This window comes from Loxodonta africana, chromosome 18 (assembly GCF_030014295.1).
Source record: "Loxodonta africana isolate mLoxAfr1 chromosome 18, mLoxAfr1.hap2, whole genome shotgun sequence".
NCBI classification, from domain to species: domain Eukaryota; kingdom Metazoa; phylum Chordata; class Mammalia; order Proboscidea; family Elephantidae; genus Loxodonta; species Loxodonta africana.
In genome coordinates, this window is record NC_087359.1 from 47,508,206 (window position 1) to 47,522,300 (window position 14,095).

Sequence of the window (14,095 nt, forward strand, 5' to 3'; positions counted from 1 at the left end):
CATGTCATGATATATATATGAATGACATTATATGTGTCATTGTATGTCATTAAACATATCAACACGACTGTATGAGTGTCATTGTGTATTGTATATCCTTGTGTGCATATATAACTATGTATTTTATATATATCATTATGTGTGAACGTGTCACTATGTGTATGTTTATACAGCCACTGTGTTTGTTGTGTGAATGTCACTATGTATATATTTGGATGTTCTGTGTGTGTCTGTTTATATGTATATATATATATCGTACATCCTTGCATGTACTGTTGAATATGTATGTGCCCTGGGTGTGTATATCCATGTGTCACTGTGTGACATGCCAGCCATGTCACTATACATGTGTACTAATGGCATACATGTATGGGGCCTCTGTATGTGAAGGCACACGTGTGCTGGGGTGAGCGGGTATACTTTGCATATTAGTGTCTGTGCCCTTGTCTATGTACAAGATGCTTTGTGTATGTGCTACAGTATGTTTTTGCCCAATTCTTATACTACCAAGAACCCCTAGACTTCCTTGGGTTAAAACTGAAGGCAAGCAGCCTTCAGTTTGGAGGGGTGGAGAGCAAGTGGAGGGCAGGGCAGGGACAGAGCTGAGGCAAAAGGTGGGAGGGCCCCTCATAACACTGCCCCTCTAGGTCCTGTCCCCTTTCCTCAGATGGCCACAAGGTCCTCCCCCCAGTGTTGTGAGACCTCTTCTGGTCTCATTTTAAAAAAAAAAAAAATTTTGTGTTCGAGAGGATTCCGACTCATGGCAACCCCAATGTGTTACAGAGTAGAACTGTTAAATAGAGTTTTCTTAGCTATAATCTTTAGGGAAGCATATTGACAGCTGGGTGAGTTCAAACCACCAACCTTTAGGTTAGTAGTCAAGGGCAAACCATATGCACCACCCAGGGACTTTTCTGGTCTCATACCCATTACCGTCGAGTCAATTCCAACTCATAGCGATGCTATGAGATAGAGTAGAACTGCCCTATAGGGTTTCCAAGGAGTGGCTGGTGGATTCGAACTGCCAACTTTTTGGTTAGCAGCCAAGCTCTTAACCACTGCATGTTCTTGGGAGAATGGGAGTGATTCTCCTCCCAGCCTCTCTGCGCCCTCATCCCATCCATGTACCTGGTACCCGCATGCATTCCCCCAACAACAGAATCTCAGACAAAAGAGAAACAGTCCATTCTTTATTAGTGTGGGGACCCTGCTGCCACCACCCATTGCCCTCCATCTACCCTCCTCTCCGGCCTCTTCCTCGTCCCAGCGTCTGTCCGCTTGCAGCTGGGCCCCCATTCCAGTCCTCTCCACAGCTGCAACAGGGGTCCACATGGTCCAGTCCTGCCCGCACCCTGCCCCCAGACTTCAGGGCAGCAGAGGAGCTGGTGTGGTGTGTCTCCTTTCTGGTTGGTGGGAACCAGCAAGAACAGCACCATGAGGGGCAGTGGCAGCCACTGGGGGTCAGGGAGGGTTGGTGCTCACCTGTCACACACAGTCCTGAGCATCGAGGATAGTGGCAGGCGGTGGCGGGCGGTGGCGTGGTCTCCGAAGCCCACAGTACACTCATCCATAAAGTAGGAAACACTACACCCTCCAGTGCTGTTAGTAGTGCTTTCTACTTTATGGGTGACTGCACTGTCTGTCTGTCCATCTGCGTGTACTCTTCAGGCCGCCCGCTACTCCTCCAGACTCCTGTTTCAAGAGCCCCCCCCCCACCCTCCCCGTGGCTTCCTAAGATCCCACCACCCTGCCCCTTGGCCCCATGGCCCCAGAGAGCCCGCCCTGGGCCTTGTGGGCGGTGACTCAGCATGGCGCCAGACCTTGCCTCCTCTACCTCCCTCCCCCACTTCCTCTTTGATTCCCTCTTCCCTTCCCCCTAAGGCTCCACCCCATCCCCCACTTTTGGGGACATTCAGGTACAGACCTCAGCTATTCTAGAGGCCTCACTGCAGTCCCCAGTTCTTTGACCCCCTGGATGGCCCCTCCTAGGCATACTGCCCGCCCTCCAGTGTCCAACCAAGGCAGCCACAGTCTCCTTCCCAAGGCCGGGTACCCGGCCTCCCCACCAGTCCACAGGCCTGGCTCTCCCACTGCCTGGCTGCTTCCCAGGCAGGACCCAAGGGTGTGGCAAAGGGGATGGTGGCCATGTTGGATAGAGGGAGACGCTTGGCACCTCTTTGCTGATACCACGTCCCACATTTCAGACTCTGACCTCCCTAAGTCACCCAACCCTACCCTCCGGCCCTCCTCCCACAGAGCCTCGGACACCTCTTTCTTCATTTGGGGGAGGAACAATTTCACCTTTTTTTTTTTTTGTCTAGAGAGAAGTCAAGAACCAGGAAGTCGAGACCCAGAAAGTCGAGGCCCAGGCTTTTGAGGAGCTGTCCCACCATAAAGATGGGTGGATATGGGGGTCATTCCATCTCTTTGCCTAGAGCTTTGCTAGTAAGCCTTGGCCCCCAAGCTCCTAACCCCCTCCCCTAAGCATCTCCACCCAGGGCCCATAACCCAAGTCCCTCCTCTGCTCTGAGGCCCAGAGTTGAGGAGCCCCGGCTGGGGTTGAAGTGAAGGTTCTGATCTTACCTGATGCCGCAGGGTTGAGGGGAGCAAGCCCTGTGCTCCAGGCTCTGAAGTGGGGTCCTCTTCAGGGCGGGCAGGGCTTATAACCCCGAGGCCACGTGGGCCAGATCTCAGGGCGCCCAACGGATTTGGAGCCCGCCCCCACACCGCAGCGCAGATTAGCGCGCCCCTCCCCTCCCTGGGGAGGAGGACAGACTGACAGGAAACCAAAGACAGGCCTGGGTATTGGCGGGAGGAGGCCCGAAGGGACCATCTCACACGTCCTAGGCAGGTGGCTTCCGGGCTCCCAGGCCTGCCCTTCCCCCCATGGCACCAGCTCTAGGGGTTGGTTCAAGAGTCTGGGACTGGCCCAGGGCATTGGAGGTAACCCCAGGAGACAGGGCCACTTGCCAGGGCCTTCTATGAGTGCTCAAAACATGGAGCCCTGAGTTCCAGCGGGAGAAAAGGCCCTCTCTCTAAGCCCCACCCCCACTGACCCCAGACCAAAAAACTCCCTTCGCTTCCGGACAACACTGACATTCAGACCAGGCCACAGCTCCTCTATACATGCCCCAGAGAGGCCACCAAGGTACAGAGGCAAGAAGTGGGGGTCCAGGCCAGCACACCACAGTACCCCTGCCCTCAGCACCCAGAGATCCACCCCTCCCCAGGCCCAGGAGACCCACCCATCCCTGAGCCACCCCACCCTGCAGGAGACCAGGCCTGGCCTGGAGGACACTTGGCACAGTATGGTGGTCAGACTTGGGCCAGGTGGGCCTGTTAGCACTAGACTGGGGTTTCTTGCTTCCCTCAGGGTCTGTAGGAACAGGAGGACAGGACAGAGCAGTGGTGAGGACAAAGATCCTAAGGCAGGTGGGTGCCGAGGGGGCAGGAGAGAAAGGGGGCTTGGAGGAATGAAGAGAAAGAAGCTCCACTCTGAGGGGAGGTTCTGGCGGCCACCGGATGTGGGCACGGGGCCCACCCACCTGCATGACACCCCCGCTTTCCCCATGGGGAAGGCAGGAAGCTGCCTAGCCCAGGGCCCCTGTGGGGAGGGGAACTGGGTGTGGGTCTGTGCAGGGGAGCTAGGACAGGCTGGGGCTCAGAGGTCCTTTTCCCCAGGGTTCGTGAAGCCCCTCAATGATGTTGCTTCTGCAATCAAAAGGAATGGGCTCGCGGGGAGGTCAGAGGGGTGAAAATCACCAGTGACTCCTTCCCAGAAGGCCATGAGGCCCTTTTCCATGTCCCCCATGAAGGGACAGGCCCACACAGACTTCAGGGCCCAGAAGAGGATTGGCAGGGAGAGCAGTGGGGAGGGAGGTTGCCCCACACTCTTCCCTTCAGAAAGGGGGCCATTAACCTGGAAAATTGTTATCTACCCCCAGACCCCTAAAATGAGACAGAGAAAGGGGGAACAGGACCTCCACCTTTACGGTCTGAAGAGAGAGTGGTGAGAAGGGCAGCCTGGTAGGGCCAACTGGTCAGAAAAGGGGCAGTGCTCCTTTAAGGGACCACCCCTGCCTCTGACCCTGGGTGGAGGGGAAGTGGCTGCCCAAGGAGATAAGAGGATAAGAATATCAAAGTTGTGCAGTAACCTAGGTTCCTAGACCCCCACCCTTTAGGGCCCCTCCTCCTAAGACATCTGCTCCCCCCCACCCCACTTAAGATGCCCCCATAGCCATCATCCCAGAGGTGGTCTGCCCAGCAAAGGAGAGTCACAGACTTGGAGCCAGAGGGCAAGGCTTCTGGGCCAGCTCTGCCATAGACCCCTTGGCATGTGAGCTGGGGCAAGTCAGGCCTGAGTGTCTTCATTACTCCAACAGTTTCCAGCCCATACCCTCTCCTGCCCTCAGTGGGGTGGTTGGTGTCCCTGCTCCCCTTCAACAACAGGGGATGGTTTTCCTCAGTCTGTCTTCAATGCCCAAGGCCAAAGACCACAACTGTTGTGTGTGTATTAGGAGAAAGACCAAGGCTCAGTCTCTTTATCCACAGAGTTTCTGAGGTCAAAGGTTTTGGAAGGGGCTGGAAATTTTTCTAGTTCCCCTCTGAGGCTGGGGTTGAAAAACAGTGGAACTGAGGAGGCCCAGCCACCAGGGGCTCATGGTCCCTGCATCCTGGACTATTCTCCAGGTCATGAGATGATTCCCAGCTCTGCTGGGCCTCAAATCAGGAGAAATAGGACAGGACCAGAGATGGATACAGGAACAAAACCAAGGGCAAGGAAGGGACACAGAAACAATAAGAACGATCAAGAGACAAGCTTCGTAAGAATGTGTGTATGCTGTGTGGGACATCTGTACACCTGGGTGTGGAACAGGGGTGCTGGACTAGAAGGCCTGGTCTAGGCTGGCACCACCACAGCTAGGGCCTGCATGACTGACTGACAGGTGCCTGAGGGCAGAAGCGGTGGATGCGTGGTGATACAGACACACACAGACCTGAATGCACGGACACGCAGGCTGCCCTGAGAGCCTCCAAAGATTCCCGATCTCCATTCCAGAAAGGTACAGCAGGCTGAGAGCCACACAGACACACTGTTGGGGACATGCCCAGCTCAGGCCTGCAGACATGTCTCGAGGAAGGCCTGCTGGGCATACTGGACACAGTACCTCCTCCCACGAGAGACACAGGAAGCCCTACTTGGGAACTGGGCTGGTGCCTGGGTGATTGGAAGGGCAGTGAGGGTGGGTTCAGAACACAGGTCCCTTGGTGAGAGAGGCCTGACTCACCCCTGCCGCAAAAGCTGTCTGTTGCCAGAGCCCCAAGGTATGAGAGAAACTAAACCCTTGATTATGGCTGAGAAGAGAGGTCTTGATGCTTCTCTTTGTGGAGGAGAGTTCAAGTCAACACTTCAAACTCCACCCCCATCGAGGTAGCTGCTGCTCCAGCCAGGCCCTCCCTGGACAATCTCAGCTCACTTGGACTCTGCTTTAAAATGTCCTCCAAGGTTTTTTCCAGTTCTGATATTCCAGAGATCTGATTCCCACTTAGAGGTGATGGGGGAAGGGTAGTAGGGGCCAGGATAAGGAGTAGGGGTGGAGGCAGCTGGCAGTAGAAAGAAGGTAGGAACAACCTTTCACCAGGTAAGAGGGGTGAGGCTGCTGGGATCTGGGCTCAGGACCCTTGAAAGCCCCAGACTCTCAATCCCTTACTCCCACCCCCACCTCACTGACCTCCAGGGCAGCCTACTTTGTGTGCCAAACTGAGGCTGTAGACAGGTAAAGGTGAGACTAGGGAGAAAAGGACATAGGACCTGTCCTGGGGCACTCTCCATCTGAAAAGTGAGGCGCAGATCCGTATGGGTGTGAGAGAGTGCCTTTGTACCTAAAGCTTCAGTTCTGATCGGGACTTCTGACTCCTACCTTGAGTGAGGCCTAACTCTGAGGGGTGAAGTGGAGCATACATACATACCCACCCACCTCTTATAAAGTTGTAACAAAAAGTACTCATTCATCCTGGGTGAGGCTGACAAGGCCCACGAGGCTGGACTTGTGGATGCTAGGGTGGCAACCTCAGAGTCACAGGGGGCCTATTACAGAAGGCTCCTGGAGGAAATGAATACAGATGGAGGAGGGTTTGGAAGGAGAGGGTGGAAGCCGAGTGGGCAGGGAGGAGAAAGGAGAAGTCGTCTTTAATATCCTAAAGCCTGCAACGGAGAGCAGGTCCAGAGGGTAGAGAGGCACATGAGGACAGAGAAAACCAAGGCTTCCCCTCCAGCTGCACGGGCCTGGGCCCTCAGCAGGCAGAGATGGCAGCTCAGATAACCTGCCTTGTGAAGAGACAACAAGAGAGAAGCCGCAGGACCTAACCACTTACAAACAGGAAGGCAAGAAGGTGGAGCAGGCCTGGCCTCCATGGAGCTGGGGTTGGGGGCTGGGGCAGGAGGGGAGGAAGGGAGGTGGTGGGGACAGGCCTGGACACAAAGAAGGGAAACTAAGCAGCAAGGGGCTCACCCCAGCATTACAAGATGTGGCTGATAACGCTGGTTGGAACTAGCAGCCCCAAATATTAGAAGCCTTCCTCACCTTCCCTGGAGGGGCGGCCAAGGGAAGCAAGTGGAGAAAGGAGGGTGCCTGAGAACGCAAGACAGCCCACGTCTCTGGAGGGGTCACCTCAGCACCTAGGCAGATCCCCTGAATCATCTGAGGGCTGTGGGGAGCACAAGTACAGCTGAGAAGCTCCAAGCAAAGAGAGTAGGCAAGCACTCAGGCCCTCAGCCCCTGCCTGCACAGCCCAGAAGTCCTCTGGGTTTAACTTCATGATCTCCTGTTCTCCTTTGTCTGGCAGTAGTCCTCCCAGAAGGCCAGCTCTACTCTGGAACGGGGCTCTGGATCAGCTCTCGTGGGATCCTAAGTACCCAAAGACATCTTAGCAGTAAAGTCAGGCAAGATTTTTGTTAGGTCCTGAGTCAGGAAATTGAGCTGCAAGCCCAGAGAGAAGTAGACAGCAGAAAGTTAGGGCCAAGTTCAGGGTTCTTTCCACAGCATCTAGGAAGAGGCAGGATAGGCTGGGGAGGGAAGAGGTGTAGGTGAGAGGAAGGAGAAGGTCACCCCGACCACTGCTGTGGGAGTGGCCAGTGAAGCTCAGCAGCATCCCAGGGGATCCTGGGAGCTTCTGTCTTTGCTGGGACCTCCTGAGGCTCGGAGCAGGGATATGAGAGAAAGCTCTTCCTAGCTCTCTCCACAAACAGCTGCCTTGTATAACTTGCATAGCTGCATCTGCTCCAGTTTTAACTGCTACACGTAACCTTTGTGTGTTCTGAGAGCTGGGACTGAGCAGGGAGTTCCTGCTTCGAACCCAACATAATCTCTCATCAACCCAACTTCTTACAGCCAACGTCAGGACAGAATCAGAAGACAGGAGACTAGGGGCCTAGTCCCTGCCCTGTGGCCATTTGCAGTGTAACTTTGAGCCAGTCTCTGAATACAACCCCTAGCCTTTGTTTCTTCATCTATAAAATTGGGGACAGGGTTCACCAAAGGACCTGCGTGTGCTCTAGAAAGCCCTCAGGAGCAGTGTGTGGCACCTGCCTGGAGACCTGGGAGGAGGAAGCAGCAGAGCCTATGTTCCAGGCCAGCTTAGTCATGGGCATCCCATGGGTTTTCCCAGGTGGCTCAAGAGCAGACCTCCCATAACTCAGAGAAGGCAAGGTGGCTGCGAAGAGAACTTTTGTAGGATCCTCCCCCTTACCTTGGCTGGGAACAAAGGGCGAGGGCCTAGGGGACTCCCAGGGACAGCTGGAAAAGCAGTGGGTGAGGGATGGGAAGAACAGAGGGCTCAGTGAGGACTGGTCTCTGACCACTCTGGGCTCCTTTCTTCATTCACTCCATTCACCTCTATGCTCTGCACATAGCAGGGGAGAGGGTGGTAGCCACCAAGGCACCTATAGAACTTTATAGAGCTTGTTCACATCTGAATCTCATTCGTTCATCATTCTGACCGAATGAGGTACCAACGGTGGTACCCCCATCTCAGAGATGAGGAACCAGAAACTCAGCAAGGTTGAGTTTCACCTTCCTGAAAATTGGGCCAACAATCTGCATCCTGTTCCTATCTCCAAGAGAGCTCAATTCATAGCGCCTCAAAAGGACCAGGTCTGGATGACCACAGGGAACCCAGCCTGTCTCTTCTCACAAACCAACTGGGGGAGGGGAGCTGGAAAGAACAGTGGGAGGGTCCCAGAGCAGACTTCCCTGCCCCAGGCATGTGGGTGGGGAGCAGAGGAGTCAAAATAGTCCTCAGAATCTCTCCAAACACCATGCCACCATAACCCCTTCCCTCAGAGCCTATTAAGCAGTCAGATGGGGGAGGGTGGGCCACGAAGACTGGGAGCCCCCAGCAGCAGCAGATCACAGCACTGGAGCCGTTAAAAAGTGACTCAACCAGAAAGTGTGTTTAAAGTGACGCCTGCCTGGGCCCCAGAGCTAAACCTCAAAAAGACGAAGTGAGAGAGACAGGCCTGCGGGGGCTGGGCTGGGGCGGGAGGCCTGGCCTGGAGCCGGCCTGGCCAAATAAGGGCAAATGCTCCCAGGCCGGCCAATGGGGAGCAGGCAGCTGCGTCATGGGGCTGTGGCTCCCAGAGAGGAAGGTGAGAGGCCTGGGGCAAAACGAGGTGGGGGGGTAGGGGGAGGAAGCCCAAGCCCTCTGAGAAGGGTTGGAGAGGGGCAGTGAAAGCACAGGAGGTGTTGAAGCCCTTGCCCCCAGAGCCCTCTGTGCTGAGAGACCCACCACCACCACTGGAGCCCCACTTGCAGACTGGGGCCCAAAGGGGCAGAAGGAAGACCCGAACTCCCTCACCCCTGCCCGAGTTAGGGCCCTAGCTCCCATCTGCCCCAGCAGAACTGAAGGAGGCCTTAAGGACAGCAATGTTGTGCAAGGGGAAAGGGCAGAGCCGAAACCCCAGTGCAGCCTTTGCCTGGCCACTGACCTTGGGCAAGTGATGTAACTACCACTCGATTTTCTCATCTGTGAAAGAGGAATAACAGTGCCTCACAGGGTGGCTCTAAGGACCAAATCCATAATGGAGGTGGCCAATTTTGAAGCTGGAAATTGCCATACAGATGTAATAGATTATTACTGTAGAAGCAAGAGTTGGAGGGCAGTTTCTCATGCACAGTCCTGTCTCCCGGTTGCTGTGAAGGATCCCTTTGCGAGGACACCATGTGGTTCATAATTATGGCTCTGGGGTCTACAATGGGGGAGGGAAGAAGTGGGGGCCAGAGGGAGCCTCCCAATCTAAACTTAGTCCCTCATGCTACAGAAGCAGAGCAGACAGATACCTGCTCTCCTCAGGCTCCCCAGAGATCTATCCACCTCAACCTCCTCATCTCCCCGCCCCATCTTCCCTGGCCTCAGCCTGACTTCAGACCAGGCCCCACCTTTCCGCCTCAGACTCCACCCCTCATCTCCCTGCTCCCCTGGGGTGCAGGGCTAAGGAAGCGAGTTTACTCAGCTGCCCAGAGAAAGTGCCTCAGCAGCCAGCACAGGATGGGGGTGGCTGCTGCCTCCTCCCCAGGCCTGAGATGGGTCCTTTGCCTCAGGCCTCCCCAGACCACAGGCCCAGGAGGAAGCCTGAGCAATGGCTGCCATCCCTTTCTCTCCGTGTTCTTCTTCTCCCTGTCAGGCATGGACTTGCATTTCCCCCTCTGCCTTCTGCTACTCAAGCCCCCAGGGATGAGGTGACAGTTAAACCCCCACTTCCGGCTAGTGGCCCCAGAGCGTTCACTTCCTTCCAGGTATTTTCCGGGATGGGGGAAGGGTCAAAAGGGTGGTAGTTGTTGGATTTGGGGGAGAAGGAACAAGGATTCCATTCTGGAGAGAAGCTGGGGTCCTCTTACACTCGCTCTGAAGGTGCTTCTTACCTTCCCTCAAGCTGTCTGTGTAGCATAAGAGCTCAGCTTGGTGGAAGAAGGGGGCACAGGCAGGAAGCAGGTAGGAGCACATAGGAGCTCTCAAAATGGGCCTGCCAGCTCCTTGACTTCTTACAGGGCCAGGCCTCCATCTGCCCAGGGAAGCCCACTGCTGTGGAATGAACCCCCAAGGAAAGCTCCTCGGGGTTCAAGTCATCTGTCCATGACACCACAATGACCGCCTTCCACCCCGAAAGGGAGTGTTGAGAGTGGGGGCAGTGCATAGGCCTAGAGGTTTTCCATCATATCTGTCAGAGGGTCTGTCATCTTCATGTCAGCAGCACAGGGCAGTCTTCTGCACCCTCAGTGCCGGCAGACAGAAAGAAGCATCTTTAGGCAAAAGGTGCTGAGCCAGCACTGTAGGACATACAAAGTCACAGTGACCCCCCTCTTCAGATCAGAGTGACCACTGTCACCAAACTTTCTGGGGCTCAGTTCTGTCACTCATAAAGTGACTCTCCCAGCCCTGGCATTCTATGGTCTGCCTTTACTCTTCCTACAGCCTCAACATTCTGGCCTCACCCTCCCACAGGTAAAGGCCTCTGAGTCCCAAGCCTCGGCAGGCAGCCATGTGCTTTTCTCTTGAATCTAAGCCTTACTGACTCACCCTGCAGCAATTTACATAAATATGGCTGTCTGTTTTCCTAGCTCAGAAGGCTAGAAGAGGGACAGCCACACATGAGCAGCAGAAGTGACAGCTGATGGGCTGACATGAAATCCAGGAGGTAGAAAAATAGTCAGCACCAGAACCATTTCACCACATGACATAAAATGGAGGTTTAGAACAATGGATACAGAAATAGAGTTTAGAACAATGACTTTGAAACAAGTAGAAGTTAAATTAAATTCAGAATCTTATGTCCAAATAGCAAGGAAGTATATAATACACAAATTTTACCAAATGAGAGACCAACCTTGGTGTTTGAAGGAGTGTTTCATTTTGGTATATTTATGTACTAGGGATGTCTACTGCCCAACAATGCTAGCGGAATGAAAGTCTTGCCACACACCAGGAATTTATCTAGAGGTGGACAACACTGGGTATTAATGACAATCCCTCACATATACTTGGTAATTTACAGCTCTCAAATCGCTTTTATCTGTTGTTGTTAGGTGCCATCGAGTTGGTTCTGACTCATAGCAACCCTATGTACAACATAATGAAACACTGCCCAGTCCTGCACCATCCTCCCAATCATTGCTGTTTGAGCCCATTGTTGCAGATAGTGTCAATTCATCTCGTTGAGAGTCTTCCTCTTTTTCGCTGACCCTCTACTTTACCAAGCACGATGCCTCCTGATAACACGTTGGAAGTATGGGAGATGAAGTCTCGCCATCCTCACTTCTAAGGAACGTTCTGGCTGTACTTCTTCCAAGCAGCAGACAAGAAATCAAAGATTGCATCTGGCAAATCTGCTGCAAAAGACCTCTTTAAACTGTTATAAAGCAAAGATGTCACCTTGAAGACTAAGGTGCTTTTATCTAAATTAATGTATTTGATTTTCACAACTACCCTAAGGCAAGGACCAGCAGCTGCATTTGTAAGCAAACTTTTTATTTGAAATATAACATACGAACAGAAAAGTGAACAAATTATAAGTGTATAACTCAGTGTATTTTCAGAAAGTGAGCCAACCCATGTAACCAGATCAGGAAATAGAATGTAATCAGCACCTTAGGTCCCTTCATGCCCTCTTTCACCCCCATCCTTCACCTGGGTAACCATGGACCTGACATTTAATACCATAGCTTTCTAAATTGCATTCTACAGAGAGGGAACTTAGAACTAAGGTAACTTGGAAATCACGGGGCTAGTGAGTGATGGAGGCAGGGACTCTGCCCCTAAAAAAAAAAAAAAAAAAAAAAATACATGTGTTTTTTATCACGCACATAAGTAGAGTGTCAATGTTCCAGTGGGATATGAAGATGCCACAACCAGGCTGCAGATGGAAAGGGTAAGGGGGAGCAGGGGTGGGAGAGGGAGGGGAGAAAAAAGCAGATGAAGAGGTTGGGAGCTGGGGGCACATGCAAGTGGGTGCCAAAGAGCTGCTGGAGTGGAATGGAAGATGCAGCCAGGTAGAAACTAGAGAAGGGCTGGATCAGTTTCCCAAACTTCTACACAGGGATCCTTGAGTGAATCTCAAGGATCTCCTCCCTGGGCCACTTCCGTTCGTTGCCTCCCTTTCTTAAGCTAATTTTAGACTTGAAGGCTAGAGATATAGGTGGTGGGAGTGGAGTGGTTGGTGGGGCTCACAAAGTGTAGAGACATGTAACTTTCACTCAACAGTAAGCTCATGGTTGTGTTTTATGTTTTCTGGTTTATGGGTGCCTAAAGGGAACAACCCTGCTGCAGTTGGGGTAACTGTCAGGAACAGTTCAGCAGCCCTCCACAGGGTATGGGCATGTATTCCTTGAGCTAGGGCTACTTAACTGTGGCCAAATCACTTTAACTCTTTGAGCCTCAGTCTCTTCATCACTAAATAAGGATGGTAACTATGACACAGAGGTTTTTTGAGGATCACATGAGATAATGGATGTGAAAGGTCCTTTGTCAACTGTAAAATGCTATTTAAATGAAAGGCATTACTGATAAACATTAACCGGGCTTCCAAAGTAAATTAATTAGTCTGTTCCTAAGCATTACCTGTCACACATGTACACACAGATCAGGTGTCTGGGAGGGGGCTTAGGAGGGAGCAGCAGATTGTAGACAAGACTGAGAGGAAAAAGGTAGTGGCCACACCAAGAAGAACAAGACCTCAGTCCCCAAACCTGGTGAACTCAAGATGTACCTGCGTTAGCCCATCTCCACTGTTCTTGGGGAAACTGCTCCCCAATGTCATGGATTGGATTGTGTCCTCCCAAAATGTGTCAATTTGGCTAGGCCATGATTCCCAGTATTGTGTGGTTGTCCTCCATGTTGTTATCTGATGTAATTGTCCCATGTGGTGTAAATCTTAATCTCTGCCTGTGGTTAATGAAGCAAGATTAAGTTATGTTACAGAGGATTGGGATGGGATGCAACACCCTTATGCAGGTCACAGTTCTGATCTGATGTAACAGGAGTTTTCTCTGGGGTGTAGCCTGCACCACCTTTTATCTTGTAAGAGATTAAAGAAGAGAGAAGCCAGCAGGAGGTGGGGGTGTGGTGGGGAAGGGGCTCCTACCACCAAGAAAGAAGAGCTGGGGGCAGAGCATGTCCTTTGGACCTGGGGTCCCTGCACTGAGAAATCCCTAGATCCAGGGGAAGATTGATGACAAGGACCTTCCCCCAGAGCGGACAGAGAAAGCCTTCCCCTGGAGCTGGTGCCCTCAATTCAGACTTCTAGCCTCCCAGAGTGTGAGAGATTACATTTCTGTTTGTTAAAACCATCCACTCGTGGTACTTCTGTTACAGCAGCACTAGATAACTAAGGCACCCTCTAAGCCCAGAACATTCTGACCCTTCCTTGTCAGCTTCTAATCCGTGCCTTGGGCTGGAGACTGCAATTCATTCACATGCTATTACTTACCCCCAGTTTTGGGAAAAGAGCCTCTAGACCCACATCTTGTGGCGGGTGGGGAGTGGCGTATGGGGAATAAGCAGGCAAGGGAAGGAACTGGGCCACTGCTCTGTTCTCTCACTTGAATCTGTCTTTACTGAACTAGGGAGAAACATGGCTCTACTGAAGGAGAAAACCCAGACTACGGAGCAACCAACCATAAGATACTGGGTAGATTCTGAACCTCAGCAGACAAAATGGGGCTGCGAATGAGCGGAACATAGCTCACAAAGGCTGCTGAATGCAGGGCAATACCAGCGCCTGAGAATCCCTCTCCACAACAGCACCACTCACTCCCACGGGGTCAGGAACCCATGGTCTCTGCCTCAGCTTCTTTGGAAATGGGACTCTGCACCTTATTGTCATTGCTCCAGTCTGGGCTACTGAGAGCCACCACATGGAGGTTCAAGGACCGGAGAAGGCAAGCTAATTCCGAAACAGCTCCTAGGTAGTGCCCATTTGGCACCCCGAGTCGGTGGAACCCAGATATCACTGCAACAGGCCACCCCTCCCCCACCACCACTGGTGCCGTCTTTCGCTTCCTGTGAGGCTGACAGTTAGGGCCCCAGCTCAGTGTGGGACTGA

At 52.8% G+C, this 14,095-nt stretch overlaps 1 protein-coding gene across 2 annotated transcripts in view; it reads right to left on the minus strand.

Moving 5' to 3' along the window:
• TSPOAP1 (TSPO associated protein 1) overlaps positions 1-4,161 on the minus strand; it is a 42,235-nt gene extending 38,074 nt beyond the window's left edge. The window contains exons 1-2 of one of the 2 annotated variants that reach the window (XR_010318367.1): positions 2,584-4,161; positions 285-1,403 (exon numbers count right to left, since the gene is read on the minus strand). The gene's annotated coding sequence lies outside the window, so the exon portion shown is untranslated. Of the gene's footprint in view, positions 1-284; positions 1,404-2,583 lie in introns of those variants that run through there. The other variant, XM_064271295.1, reaches the window with a different exon arrangement.
• Positions 4,162-14,095: the final 9,934 nt, after the last annotated feature.